The 15,739-nt window shown below is 34.7% G+C and overlaps 1 long non-coding RNA gene across 1 annotated transcript in view; it reads left to right on the top strand.

Moving 5' to 3' along the window:
- The window catches only part of LOC140696875 (uncharacterized), a 221,847-nt gene extending 206,554 nt beyond the window's left edge, over positions 1-15,293 (top strand). Inside the window, exons 5-6 of the long non-coding RNA XR_012073475.1 lie at positions 12,640-12,884; positions 15,167-15,293. This is a non-coding gene — a long non-coding RNA (uncharacterized lncRNA). The remainder of the gene's footprint in view (positions 1-12,639; positions 12,885-15,166) is intronic.
- The last annotated feature ends 446 nt before the right edge of the window (positions 15,294-15,739 follow it).

Genomic DNA, 15,739 nt, shown 5'->3' with positions numbered 1-15,739 from the left:
GCTGTAGGAAAGCTTTTCTGCTTGTCTACAGGTTGCTTTCAGTGATATTTGTTCTGTAAGTAGTTGTAATTTTAGTGTGCTCATGTAAGGAGGTGAGCTCAGAGTCTTCCTACTCGGTCTTGATCCTGTCTCCTGGTTCATCAGTTTTAACAACACAGTGCAAGATGCTAAGAGGAAACTGGGGGTGGGGCTTGTGCTGAGATGATGGAATATCAGAGGCTCTCTGTACTTTGTTAGTGGCTTTTCTATAAGCCTAAAAATGCTCTTTAAAAAAATGTAAATATGCACCTGACTATGTATGTTCATAGAAAACTTTCTGGTGGCTGAGATAGTGAATGTGATCTTACTGCAGAATTTTCAGAAAATATGATGAAGGTCTCAGATGACTTGAACTTGAATAATTCACTGTATATGATATAGATACAGATAAATATATGTAGAGAGAGACAGACAGAGAGAAGGAGAGACTTACAAAACTCTCCCCAAGATAATTGAATCATAGGAAATGAAATGTTGAACATAGGCTGAGCACAAGAGAACCTAGATACTAGCTTCTGCATATGACCTTGGAATCATCTTTAACTTCTCCTGTACCTCTCATGTATAATTAGTCACAAAGTCCTGTCAGTGCTAGGTGATTCTAACATGCAGCCAGAGTTGAGAAGCATCATTTTAATTCACTTCTCTACCTCTGGTCTCTCTCATCTTAAACCTTCTTTTGCAACACTGGTTTATCTTTCTAGTAGACAGATTTTTAAATATTTTTTTTTCTGCTTAAAACACTTCTATTACTTTCCATAGAAAAATTCCAAACTGTTTAGAATTGCATTTGAAGTCCTTCAAGCCTCTGAATCTAATCAACATCTTTAGTTTAATATGTTGTCTTTCACAGTCTTGGGCTTGGTCAGACTGAAACTCTCACCATTGCTGAAACATGCCATTCATTTTCATGGCTAGTCTATACAACTGATTCTTATAATTAGCTGTGTATAAACAGAATGTGGGGGAAAGCTTGTTTAAAATGCACGTTACAACAAAACAGAAACAGACTCATAGATAGAACAAACACGTGGTTGCCAAAGGGGAGGGAGGTCAAGGGATGGAGGAAATAGGTGAAGGATATTAAGAAGTACAAATTTCCAGTCATAATATAAATGAGTCACAGGGATGAAATGTACAGCATAGGGAATATAATCAATAATATTGTGGCAACTTTGTATGGTGATAAATGGTAACCAGACTTACTGTGATTATTTCATAATGTCTAAAAATACAGAATCACTATGTTGTACACCTGAAACTAATATAATATCATATGTCAAGTATAACAAATGGCAAAAATTTGAAGAAATAATATAAAACTGCAGTACAAGTTGGGACATCTGATTTCTTATCCTGGTTTAATAAAGTATTAGTGTTCTTTTGGAAAAAATAAATAAGAATAAAAACGCAAATTCCAAGTCCATATACTGCATTATGACCCAAAATAGTCCAAAGGACCTCCCTGCTGCAGAACAACTCAATACTTGCTAAATGTTTTCAATGCATTTTTGAGGTCACAGGAAGCAAGGGAAATACTAAGGGCACCCCTACAGGGTGTTTGCTGAACGTGCAGTGGAGTTAGCAAGCGCCTGGTAAATCAGCACCGTGAGCGTCCCTGAAGGTAACTGTCAGTATTAGCACTGTCATCAGGAGAGTCTAGAGCAAGCTTCAAGGAACAGAGCTGAATCCCAGGCTCTTGCATTAGCCAGAGGCTCTAGAAAGAAGCTTAAGTAGTTTCGGGTTGATAGGCTTCTTACCATCAGGAACTAACTCCAAGAAAAGGAACCTGAAACTTAGACCCTTATATTAGAAAGGAAGTCTAGAAAAAAACTTGAAGTGTTCTCAGGCTGTTAATCCCCTCCTAAATAATTAAATGCTTATTTAATGAAGGGAAAAAGACAGAAGTACCAAAGTACCAAACCAAAATTTTGGTACTTTGAAGAAACTTAGGCTTTAATAGTGGAAAGAAAGAAATATAATCTGCCCTAATAGGAGAAGCTGAATGCTCATAACATGTTATGGTTGCATAGAGGTGTCCAAGAGTCTCACAAATTAGGATCAAACAAACATGACCTTTTAAATATCCCCAAGCATGTGAAAAACAAGCCGTTATAGATGAATCAATACAAACATCAAACAGATTTATTCCCAAGGATTTCAGATATTGACATTCTGAGGATCAAAATATAAAATTTCTACTAATGAAATGTTTAATAAAATAGAACATGCAAACACAAAAATACAGAAGAGTAACAAAAACATGGGAAGAGATTTGAAAGGGGGCCAAAATTGAAATTTTAGGAATTGAGAGGATAATTTTGAAGCTTAAAACCAAAGGGACCAAAGGGGCATGTTTAATAGCAGATCAGACTAAGAAGAAGTGAAAATTAATGAGTAGGAAGACAGATTTTAAGAAATTATCCAGAATGCAGTATGAAGAACAAGATAAAAAATACGAATTAGAGGTTCCAAATAGAGAGATAGAATTAGACTCCATCATGTATTTCATTGAAATACTAGAAAGAGAGAACGGGACAGTTTTGCAGAGATAGTATCTGAGACTTTTCCAGAATTGATGAATGTTGTGAATCCACCAATGTCCCACAGGAGTATGGATAAATAGTGTTAAGTTCACATGACAGAAATTGCACAGCAGTGAAAACAAATGAAAAATTACACAAATCACCATAAATAAGACCGAGTAACTTAATGTCAATTTTTTTAAAGGAGCAGAAGATGATGCACATAATTATTTCATTTTTTCATTGAGGTACAGTTGATGTACAATATATATAAATTGCAAGTGTACAACATAATAGTTCACAGTTTTTAAAGATTACATTTATAGTTATAAAATATTGGCTATATTCCCTGTGTTGTACAATATACCCTCACAGTGTATTTATTTTACACATAGTAGTATGTACCTCTTAATTCCCTACCACTAGCTTGTTCCCCTCTTTTCCCTCTCCCAACTGGTAACGACTAGTTTAGTCACTATATCTGTGAATCTGTTTCTTTTTTGTTTACAAGTTTCTTTTATTTTTTAAATTACAAATCTAAGTGATACCATACAATATTTGTCTTTCTCTGTTTTACTAAGGATAATATTGTCTCCATACTGGGGCAAATGGGCATATTTTATTCTTTTTTATGGCTGAGTTATATTTCATTATACATATGTATAATATATATGTATATGTATATATTTTATATATTTATATATCACATCATCTTAATCCAATCTTCTGTTGATGGGCACTTAGGTTTCTTCCACATCTTGGCTATTATAAATAGTGCTGCTAAGAACATTGATGAGTATGTATCTTTTCAAAGTAGAATTTTTATCTTTTCTGGAAATATACCCAGGAGCGGAATTACTGGATCATATGGTAGTTCTGTTTTCAGTCTTTTGAGGAACCACCATACTATTTTCCACAGTGGCTACACCAATTTACATTCCCACTAACAGTGTACAAGGATTCCCGTTTTTCCACCTCCTCACTAACATTTGTTATATGTGGTCTTTTTGATGATAGCCTTTATGGCAGGTGTCAGGTGATAAGTCATTTTAGTTTTAATTTGCATTTTTTAATGATTAATGATGTTGAGCATCTTTTCCTGTGCCTGTTGGCCATCTGTATATCTTTTTTTGGAAAAATGCCTATACATTTCTTCTGCCTGTTTTTTAATTGAGTTGTTTGTACTTTCTGATGTTGAGTTGTATGAGCTGTTTACATATTTTGGATATTAACCCCTTATTGGTCATACTGTTTGCAAATATTTTCCCCTGTTCAGTAGATCGTCCTTTCATCTTGTTGATGATTTCCTTTGCTGTACAAAAGCTTTTAAGTTTTTAGGTCCCATTTGTTTATTTTTGTTTTTTTTCCCCTTCATTTTGGAAATGGATCCAAAAAAAATTGCTGTAATTTATATCAAGGAGTGTTCTGCCTATGTTCTCTTATAGGTGTTTTATGGTTTCAGGTCTTACATTTAGGTCCTTAATGCTCCAGACTCCACTGAAATTTGGTAACCTTCTTTGTCATCCAGTATATGGTCCAAATAAGTATACCTAGATTTGGAATCTTTTTGCCTACAGAACCAAAGAGCCCTGCTAGTTGATGTGCTACCTGCTTTACCGTAGTGAGGTGCAAGATTAAGGAATTTGTTTTTCTTCTTTGAGGGGAATTGTGGCATGCCTCTGACCATTGTACCCCTGAAATCTTCACTGATATGGTTGCTGAATGTGCATGGGTTTTATATCTTACCCTCTGGAATATAAGTGTCTTACCAAAGTCTCTGGTTATTAGCCATCTTTTGTTTATCTATACAAATCAGCATGATGTCGTTGATGTAACTTATCAGCAAGATGTTCTGTGACATGTCATTGCAGTCTAGGTATTTTTGGATTATATTATACCAGTGGGTGGGAGAATTAACATAGCACTGAGGCGACTCTGTAAATCAATATTGTTGCTCATCACATGTGAATGCAAATTATGTATGATTGTCTTTGCAAATTAGAATAGCAAAAGATGCATTTGCTAAATTTTTAACCACATACTATATACTTGAGACATTATTCACCTGTTCTAACAATGATAACCAACCCCAGCAAAGTATCTGCAGTTGAGATCTATAGTCATTCTCCAGCACCCATCTGGTTTTTTAAGGGCCAATTTGACTAGTTAAATAGATACTGACAGGGACAACCATACTTATATCCTTTAAGTTTTTAAACGTTGTGTTAGTCTCTATCATATCCTATAAAATATGATATTGTTTTTAGTTTACTGTCATGCTGGGGAGAGTAGAAGGAATGGAATATTTCAGAGGTTTTCACTTGGCCTTTTCCACTGTTACAGCAGTTGTGCTACAGGCCAAAGAACAAATGTGGTGATTACTCCAACTGCCAAGTATATCAATTCAAATTATACATTCAGAGACTCAGAAAATGAGTATTGGATGGATCCAACCACTATGAATTGGACTCTAAGCCAGGATTCTATTTATTACTTATGCCCTTAAGTTTCCATGCTAAAGGGAAATTTGATGAAATTTAAATTTTCCACTTATTTATGTCAACACATACCCTGGGTCTAACATTTCTTAAAATCAGGAACAAAGGGTCTACATACTCCCTTTTCTCCTCTGCACAGTCATTCATGTAAATTGCTAAAGTTCCCTCTTCCGTGGAAGACAACAGAATCCACTTTCTACAATGTATCATCCACAGTGTGGAACATGTTATTTTTTTAAAAAGTGGATTTTTTTTAAATAACCAAAAATGAATGGCAAAACTAGTCCAATAGAAGAAAAATAAAACCAGTCCATAGAAACAGACTACAAGGTGAGTCAAACACTGCAATTAGTAAACAGTGATTTTTGAAACAGCTATTATTCATAGAATCAAGAATTTAAAGAAATTTTGGTAATGAGTGAATAGATAGAGAATCTCAGCTAAAAGATAGAAACTATAAGAAATGGAAATTCTAAAGCTGAACAGTACAGTATCTGAAAATGGAAATCCCCTTTATAGGGTTGAAAATTGTAGATGGCAAGAGAGAGTTTCACTAAACTTGACAGAGCAATAGTAATTACTTCAATATTAAATGGTGCTAAAATATATTTTCCTCTATCATATAAACTTTAAATCCAATAGAGATGACCTATTGAAAATACAAGTAAAGGCAGTTATTATTTTTACACATGCTTATATAAACATACAATCAAAGGGTAAAGATATGTGTTATTATTATTAAAATTAAAACTTACTTGAATCTATTGCTTTTATTCCATTTCTGTTTATTTTGCCCAAATAACAATTTTTTTTTTGCCATTCTTTGGGTATTTTTTAAAATTTTATTTTATTGAGTTATAGTCAGTTTACAATAAATAAGAACATTTTAAATGTCGAAAATATTTTAATGTAGATACACAAAAAATGCAGAAAAATAAAGAGAAGAAAATAAATATTACCACTGAAACAGTGTCAATTAGCTTGTTACATTTTGATAGATATATTTCTACTCTTTTGTCTAAACAAATGTAATTATTTTTACTAGAGTAGGATCTTTATGTAAATAATGTTATCAACTAATTTTTCATGTAACATTTTTATGATCATTTCCTGTGTCATTAAGCATTCTTTTAAAATATAATTTTAATGGCTTTATATATCTATATAAGAAATTACATAGCCATTCCTCATTGTTGAACAATGGATTAATTTCATTTTTCAGCATTCCAAATACCACTGTAGTAAATTTTGTTGCACATAAATCTGTCTGAATTCCTTCCTATTTATTTAGAAAACTGAGAATTGGGATTAGTTGCATAACTTTAGTAGTTTGCTAGAGCTACTATAACAAAATAACAGAGACTGGGTGTTTTAAACAACAGATATGTATTGTCTCATAGTTTGAGAGTCTAGAAGTATGAGATCAAAGTGTCAACAGAGTTGATCCTTCTGAGGGCCACAAGGCAAGGATGTGTTCTAGGTCTCTCTCCTTGTATTGTAGATAGATGGCTATCTTCTCCCTGTGTCTTCCATTGTCTTCCCTCTGTAAATGTCTATGTCCAAATTTCTTCTTATAAGGACATCAGTTGTATTTGGTTAAGGCCCACCTTAATGACCTCATTGTAACTTAAACCCTCTTAAAAATCCTATCTCCAAATGCAGTCACATTCTGAGGTACTAGGAGTTAGGGCTCCAACCTGTGAATTTTTGAGAGTACACAATTCACTCCACGCCTCTGAACATTTTTAAAGGTGTGAATACAGGTAATCAAATAGGCCTCCATAAAGTGCATTCTGTCCAAACTCAGGACAGTCATTTCCAAAAGTGTGTGGAGGAGTCAAATAAAGCAAAGTCACTGGCCTCTAAATGAATACATGGAAAGTAATCCCATTTGAAAATGGAGAAGGCCTATATTAGGTACCTTCTCAATGTCTGGAGCATATTTGAGGACAGAATTTACTTATTATACTTGTAATTTAGTAAGAGCTCTTGCAGAAACACCACCAGGATTACTTCTCCATTCTGAGGGACATGCAAAATTCCCACATTATCTGAATATTTAATATTGATTTGTCTTAAAATAAAAAAAAAATGTATACAATATAGTTTACCAGAATGTTATGGTTTTTTACAGATGAAACATTTTAGATCAACTTCTCAAATGTTTCTTCTGCCATATTTTGAAATGCTACTTGCAATCAGGCAATAAACTGAAAGGCAACTAAAGAAGTCCAACACAGCTGCTGCAATAATCTTCCATAAATGTTGTTTGGATAACATCATTCCCTCTCTTAGAAAGCTACAGTGACTTTCAACTTCTTTTTGTTCCAATATGAACTTCTAAATATCTGCTATAAGATTTGGGAAGATTCAAACCCACCAAGACTGTTTTTTTCTTTGCCTGATAATTCACAATAAAAGTTTCTATTCTATTAAATAACTGCTAATTAACTTCCAGGGCACAGACATCTCACTCTCGTGATTGACTTTTTGACTCACTTATTGCTACCAAATAAAACCTCTTTTCTAAAAGCACAAACCCTTTCCGCTAAATTTTTTAAATAAAACTCACCTACACCACAGTGTCTCTTTTCTATAAAAGCAAAAGCAAAAGCAAAAAAAGTTTTATCAAAATACTCCAACAAATCCCAGCACTATTAGGTACATTTCAAAGTCTGAGAGTAGAAACATTTGCCCAGGTCTTACGCCTTTTCAAAAATGAAATCCTTATTAAAGCCAAATTGCTAGCTAGCTTGCTTTTAAATTTTTGAAACATATTCTAGTGCTCAAAATATTTTATATTAACTAAAATTATTATGGTGTACCCACATGTAGTTCAATATTTTTATTTTTTGAAATGATAAAATTTTGTAGATATTTCTCAAACACTGTTGCTGGAGTATAAATTTGTGCAACATTTTTGACAAATTCTGCTTCATTTATCAAAAAAATTTAAACTTATACTTCAATGCAACAGTGGGTTCTATTGGATATAGTAGAAACATGCATACAAAGACACATGTCTAAGATGTTAGTAGCAGCACTGTTTAATGCTACAGATTATTTTATAGAATATTGCTGGAACACTATGCAGCTTTTAAAAAAATGAGCCATTTAAAAATGAGGTAGCTCTATATACAGTGATAATAAAGTGTGCTAGATAAAGTGAAGCAAGTAAAGCTCATTGCAGAACTGTGTATAGAGAATGACTCTATTTGCTTAGAGTGATGTTAGCAGTGCCTGCATCAGGGAAGTATGGTATTTAGAATTTCCCCTTTTCAAATAGATTTGAGCATCTATTATCCTCATAATGTAAAATGTAGAAACAGGTTTGGTCTGCTTCTCTGCAGAGAACTAGGCTGAAGGGAGTTGGGGGAGGGGGATGATGGGGCTGGCAGAAGGTCAGGATGGGAGGTGGGCAGAAGAGAAGATGGAAGAGGAAAAAGTGAAGGAGGAGGGGAAAAAGCAGGAAGAAAAAGCAAACAGGAAGAGGAGGAGGAGAGCAACAACAAGGAACAAGAAAAGTGAAAACGTAAAAGAAGAATGGACAGAAGAGGAGACAAGAAGTCCAAGATACGAACATTGCCTGCATATGGCCTAGGAAAAGCAGTACCTCATCATGTAAATGGCAACACAAAAAATGGCTTCAACCTAACTTGGTTAACCAAAAGGACAAAATAATTTATATTACTTGCCCTAGAGTTTTGGAAGAAGAAAACAAAAAATTCATGAGGTGAGAGGGAAGGAAAGAAGGGATATTCTTAGAATAGATTTTGCCTAATTACATTTTTATATATCAACTATCGATATCTACTAAAATGACTTCTTTCTTTGGAAAAAAATTAGAGGGAATAGAAAACTATATGACCATATTTTCCAAGAGCGCTAAATAAAAGCACACCAAAGAAGAGAGAAAGAGAGAAAGAAAAAGAAAAATTACCTCAGTTGTTTTTGTTCAGCTCAGCACTTTGCTCTCGTGCTTCTTTTAGAGATTTTGGAAAGCTGATGGTTAGAGCATTTTTAAATAAAATTGAGTTGGGGAAGTAGGACATCAATTGCCAGCCTTGAGAAGGTGATGATCCAAACAGGCAACAACTGTTCTGAATTGACTTCAGCTAGTCAAAAACTTATACAAGCTCCCTTTGGAAAAGTTGTAAAAATGTTTATCGCTTTAAAAAGACAAAAAAAAAAGAGAAGGAGTAGTGTTGAGATTTTAGAATTGCACATGGTATTTACAATTAAGGTTTTTTTTGTGTTAAAAGATAACATTGTCCTGACTTTTGTGACATACCATTGTACCAACAGACTGCAGCATCAGTTTTTTTTTTACCGCAAACAAAAAGGTACGATATGGAGTTATTCCTTCTCATTTTGAAGAAGTTGTGAAGGCAAAGTGGTTAATGTGATGAATACCTACAAAATAATTAAGTGAATAGTTTAATTCTGAGTACTCATCAGCTGGACACATGCTCAGTGAATTGAATTTCCTTTTCTTTTTCCATATACTGTTGTTTATTTCATTCACCAGCATGATCAGTGTTCAAATTTCAACTTCTGCTGAAGTGAATGACATTGTATTTTTCTTGACTTTGTTCATCCCATACACTCATATTCTGAGTGCTATATATTATTACCCAATGAAAATTCATACATAACAGTTTCCACTCGTTCCTGAATCTAATACTGATAAGGCTGTAGACTTTTGACCCATAAAATAATATTACATTAATTTTATCAATGCTTTCTATATTAAACCAAAAAATTTTTATTCCCCTAATTCAAGTTCCAAACTAGAAATCTGAAGCTTTCACAGCAACAGCCCCTATCAGAATTATTATTAAATAATAAATATTTATAATACCAAATATAATTATTTTATTTATGCTATAAGTTTTTTCCTCTGCATTCCTGACTCTGACACTAAAAACATACCAGATAATTAATTTCCAGTTTATTAATTCTATTAAAGTTTATTAATTTCAGTACCCTATTCAAATTCTCCCAATCTTCCAATAAATATACTTAACAGTAATATATTGAACTTTTTAAAGTTTTAAAATGAAATCATACATATATGTATACAGTCTTATATGAATCTAAGTATTCAAAACTTTTTATGTATATTATATGCTGTGATATTATAACACACATTATTCACTCTACCATGAAGTGTGATTATATCTATGGAAATTTATTTAGATTACTAAAGTTCTGTTGCTTAAAGTAGAATATTCCAAATATCAGGGTCAGTTATTTTTCCCTACATTTCCATCCATTGCTCAAAATCATAATATATTTTATTTTGCTGCATATTTAGAAAATTACTTCTTGCAGAATGTTTTTCTTTCCTGGAATTTCCTGGAGGTGCCAATTCATTTTCTTTATTTTTTATTTTCAAAAGAAACATATGTCTTTACATTTATTACTAAAATCATCCATAGCTTTGTAGTCATATTATTTGGTATAGTGCATTTTTTGAAGATATTCCTTATATATCAATCTGACTTCCATCATACTTTGGACTCATTGTTTTATAGGCTTAATGCATAGTTGTCAAACTATTATTTTTTTTCACTGCATTTCTTGGATAAGCCAACTATTTCTTTCATTTTTATCTTTCTTTTTCTTGCATTCTTTTTTGTTTGTTTTTCTGTAGTAAATCCTCAAGAAATCCCCTCAACCCAAAGCCTGTATAGCACTGAGTTTTCTTGTTCATCACCTGTTGGAAAATATCTTTATTTTGACGTTTCATTAGTAGTTTGGCTTTACTTCTTTGTCGTATTCTTAGCAAAGAGGAAAAATATGGAAGTTCTGAAAACCAATAAACAGTTACAAAATAAGCATTGTCTTAGAGGTAAACTTGTAAGCAACTAAACCCATGTGACAGGCCAAATAATGGCACCCCAAAGATATCGATGTCCTAATCTCTACAATCTATGAATATGTTAAATTACATGCAAAAGGATTTTTTAGGTGTCATTAAGGTTACAGATCTCGAAATAAGGATATTATCCTAGATTACTCAAATGGACCCAATTTAATCACATGAGTCCTTAAAGGTAGTGAATTTCTCTGGCTGACATCAGAGGAGATATGGCAGAAGTCAAACCATAAAGACTGATTGTGTCCTTGTTGCTTTGAGGATAGAGAATGCAAAGTGATGAAAAATGTAGGTGGAGTTAAGGAGAGGCTCCCAGTTCACAGCAAGCAGGGGAGCAAAACCTCAACCGTACAACCACAAAGAACTGAATTCTGTCAACAACCTAAATGAGCTTGGAAGTGGAGTATTCTCCAGAGCCACCAGATAAAACCCAAGACATGCTAAAACCTTGATTTTGACCTTGTGCGATCCAAAGCAAAGAAAATTGTTGAGCGAGAACAGACTTCTGACCTATACAACTGTGAGATAATAAATGTATCTCATTGTTAACACACTAATGGTAATGTGGTGTTTATGGCAGCAATCTAAAACTAATTGTTTGGAAACTTCAAGAATTTAGAGTAGCAACAAAGAATTTACAACTAAAAAAGAGGATACAAAAGCCAGGAAAATGGAAAACAGTTCACAGGGAGATATGCTAACTCTTCTGTCTAGAGGCTTGTTGCAAGTTGTTTCCCTGGAAAGAAATGGAGATGAGTTTTCAGAAGATTTATTAAGAGAGCTCTTGGTATCCACACTGCAGAAGGAAGAGAAGGAAGGATTGAGCCATGGAAGAAACTGAGCTCGGATGCAGTCTAAGCGAAGGCCTCAGGCAAGCCTGCAGGGGATTCCAAAGTTGCATAGCCCTTCAGAATTATTCCAAGACAGGATGAATGGTTCTGGTCTTTATACCCGTACTTCACATAGTCACTGGGTGAGGCAGCCCTAGTACAGGTTTTGACCTTGAACAAAAATACTCACTGCGTATGAAATAAAGCCTCCATTTAGGTAGCTGACAGCTGAGAGCCTGATGCTAGCAGCACTCATAGCAGCAGGAGTAAGGCCTTCATTCCACAAGAGGGATCTTGGCATCACATCACAGCACCCACTACATGCTCACAACTACCAAATCACCTGCAGTTTATGTTGAAACACAATGAACATACTGTGTCTTGTGGTTAAGTGGTTATTAACTTAACCGAGATCCGTGATCTATTCGTGCATAAATTAACTCAGTTAACAGATTTTTAAGTACCAAAATGCCCTAGGTACTATGCTTACTGACATAGTTATTTTGATACTCTGTAAGATTTTGATCCTTTTCAGTTTACTGAAACTTCTTTTATATCCCAGCAGTTGCCCTGTCTTGGTGAACATATTCTATGCAGTGGTAAGAATGTGCATTGTACTCTTGTTGAATATCAACTAGGTCAAGGCAGTTGATAATATTGTTCAGGTTTTTTTTTCTAATTGTTCCATCCATTGCTGAGAGAGGGTTGTTAGTATCTCTAACTATGATTATGGAATTGTCTCTTTCTCTTTTTAATTCTGTCAGCTTTTGCTTGGAGTCTGCCCTGTACATGGATCAGCCAAAGATTTAGGTAAATTTTAAACACAAATATTAGAGATAACCTTTCTCTGGTTGTCTTCTTTCCAGGATATTCTCCTTATTTCCCAGTGGCTGTGGTTGCCCTGAACTCTGTCCTCCAGTTCTTCAAACATGGACGCTCATGAGTTTTCCTAAAGAATGTCTTCTAAAGGAATGCTGCTAGTCTAGTTGGAAAAGGCTTGCAGGAAGAATTAGAGTTTTTGCATCCAGCAATAGTGCAAAGTCTTTCCTCAAGGGCATCTGGCTTCCCTTTCAATCAAGGGTCTTGGGTCTATGAACTGACTTCAAACCAGGTAAGAGACTGACGACTCAATTTAGGTTTTTGGGTACCAGACTTAGAGTATTTGCATTATTTAAGATCAATAATCTACTTCATTCCTAGAGACTCTGATCGATTAGCAACCTACAAAGCTCTTTCTGAGAAAATGCATTCTTATTTCTGGCTTTTTGGTATATATATTTATTTTATTGAAGTATAATGAGTTTACAATGTTGTGTCAATTTCTGGTGTACAACATAATGCTTCAATCATACATGAACACATGTATATTCGTTTTCATATTCTTTTTCACTGTAAGTTACTATAAGATATTGAATGTAGTTCCTTGTGCTATACACTATGAGCTTACTGTTTATCTATTTTATATTTATTTGTTAGTTTCTGCATGCCTCGAACTCCCAGTTTATCCCTTCCCACCTCTTCCCCTCCTAGTTTGTTTTCTATGTCTGCGTTCTTATTTCTGATATTTGCTGACCTTCACTAGTTGGCTTGATCACCTTGTCTTTGACAATTAAGTGTGGCCCTTAGCCTCTGCTATTTTGGGGTCACATTATCCCCATTGAAATTAAGGAGCCCATCTCAAATTTGGCATTGTCTACAGTCATATCTGGCCTAAAAGGAGACCAAGCATAGAGTTTTTCAGGGATACAGGTATTCCTTTCACTAATAGTGAAGGAAGTATTCTCTGGGATTTCTCATGGAACCTTTTAGTAGGTGGGTATATACATTGCACACGATAAATTCAGTCCAACTTTCCTGTCTCTGTAAACCTTTGGATTCCCTTCTACACATGTCAGAGAGGCCCTGGAATCTCAATATTATTAAATATAGGCCACTATTAAAACCAAGTTTCAATCAACCCAGGTAAGCTGTTAGCTCCAGCTATATGAGCTAACATATTAAAATTTGAATATCTTGAAAATAATATCAATAAATTTGGTGTTATATTCTGCCTTCTTTGGTCTAACACCTTAGAATCCATCCTCATACATGTTCCCTAGGCTTTTGCTAATATATATTAAGAAAGTCTTCCAATTCCTTTGGTAAGCTATTTCATCCTAGCTGTAGTGTGTAACTGTTTGCCCTGGAGCAGTGATTCTCAGCTGATGGGGATTTCCATCCTCAGAGACATTCAGCAACTGCTGGAGACATTTTTGGTTATATAACTGAAGGAGAATATTGAGCGTATAGAGACCAGGGTGCTGCTAACCATCCTGCAGTACACAGGATGGCCCCTCACAGGAGAGAATTATCCAGTTCAAAATGTCAGTAGTGCTGGGAGTGAGAAAATCCACCCTGGAGAATGCTGAGACTTGACACTGGTTTGGGGAACCGCAGTTATTGGCAACAGGGAGGTTGTGGTATATCTTTAGGACAATAAGCATCCTCTTCCAAAGCATCTTGTCAAGTGTGGTTATCACCAGTTTTTCAAGCAGGAAAGTCTATCCTCTTACAATACTGAGGAGGAAGCTACTTCCCCTGATGAGGGAGGCTTAGAATGGCATGCGGGTTCAAGATTGCCAGTTTTGTTTAGCTCCAACCAGATATCCCCATTTTAAGTTTCAGAATTCCATTCTTTTCCACTTTCACATGAGAAACTTAGGAAGACTGTGGATTTACCTGTCATTGTAATTCAGCAACTCACACAAGTACGTTTTCCATTTGACTTTCAGCAGTGTCAGTCCTGTGACTACAAGAATTTATATATGTGTGTGTGTATATATATATATGTTAGCTTTTAAAACAAAGAATTAGTTTATTTTGAGGAATATCATAGAAACTCTCTGATTATAAAGTTATAAGTTAAGTTTAGAAATAATGGAGTTAAGATTAGAATTTTCTCTTTATAAATGCTCAGGTGTATGCAAAAATATTTCGTCCCACATTCCAGTCATTATAGAATTCATTACTTCCATCTGGTTAAGTGAAACAACCACTTGACTTCCCAAAAAATGTGCTTTAGTTGGCACTTCATTACAATTAACCACAGTTGGTAGCTTAATTAATTGTGATGCCACTACAAGCCATGGGTTACTAGCATCTACTTCCCAAAGACAAGAAACTCAACACTGCAGAAGCTCAAGGGCATGACCAAACGATCTCAGAATTCCATCTCTAAGAGTCTACCTCCTGAAGTCCATCCCCCTTCTTGTACCAAGTCTGAGTCATTCTGGGTCCAGTCAGGATCTAGAAACAATATAGAGATTTCAATAGGAGTAGTTTAATATAAATAATTACTAAGCTATGATAAAAGAGTAACTATAAAATGTAAGAAATTTCTGTTAATCTCCCAAGGACTGTGAGAGTACCTAAAGGAAAAAAATACTTGGAATGGAGGCCCTTTCCACAGACTTCACTGGAGAGGATACAGTTGTAGAGCAGATGTTGAAGGGTGAATATTTGGAGCTGAGAAGCATAAATTGATATCAGGTACATCGCCTCTCCTCCTCCTATCCACTGTCTTCTCTTTCCAATCAATTTATTCAGTCTTTCATTGGACCAATGTTATGGAGCAATTATCATGTCTCAGGTACTCTTTCCAGTTCTGGAAATAACACACTAGACAAGACAAAGCCTCTGCCCTCATCTCATTCTATTAAAGGGGATGATAAACCAACAAACAAATCAAATGATATATTCTCAGATTAGGATATAAAGAAAACCAAGTAAATAAAATAATCATGTTTCTCAATGTTTTTAAAGAAAAGAAAGCAGACTAAGAAGGTGAGTAAGGATTGGGTTTGTGGAAAGATGGGGGAGTGAGGGCTTCTGTTTTTCACTCTGTACCTTTCCCTGCTCTTTGAAATATTTTAGGTAAAGATGCGCCCTTTTGGCATTTTTGAAACAATTTCCGAAGGATGAAAGTGG

The sequence above is a fragment of the Vicugna pacos genome, chromosome 6 (genome assembly GCF_048564905.1).
Source record: "Vicugna pacos chromosome 6, VicPac4, whole genome shotgun sequence".
Classification (NCBI taxonomy): domain Eukaryota; kingdom Metazoa; phylum Chordata; class Mammalia; order Artiodactyla; family Camelidae; genus Vicugna; species Vicugna pacos.
The sequence above is the reverse complement of the archived record's forward strand: the minus strand, read 5'-3'. Positions and strand labels throughout refer to the sequence as shown.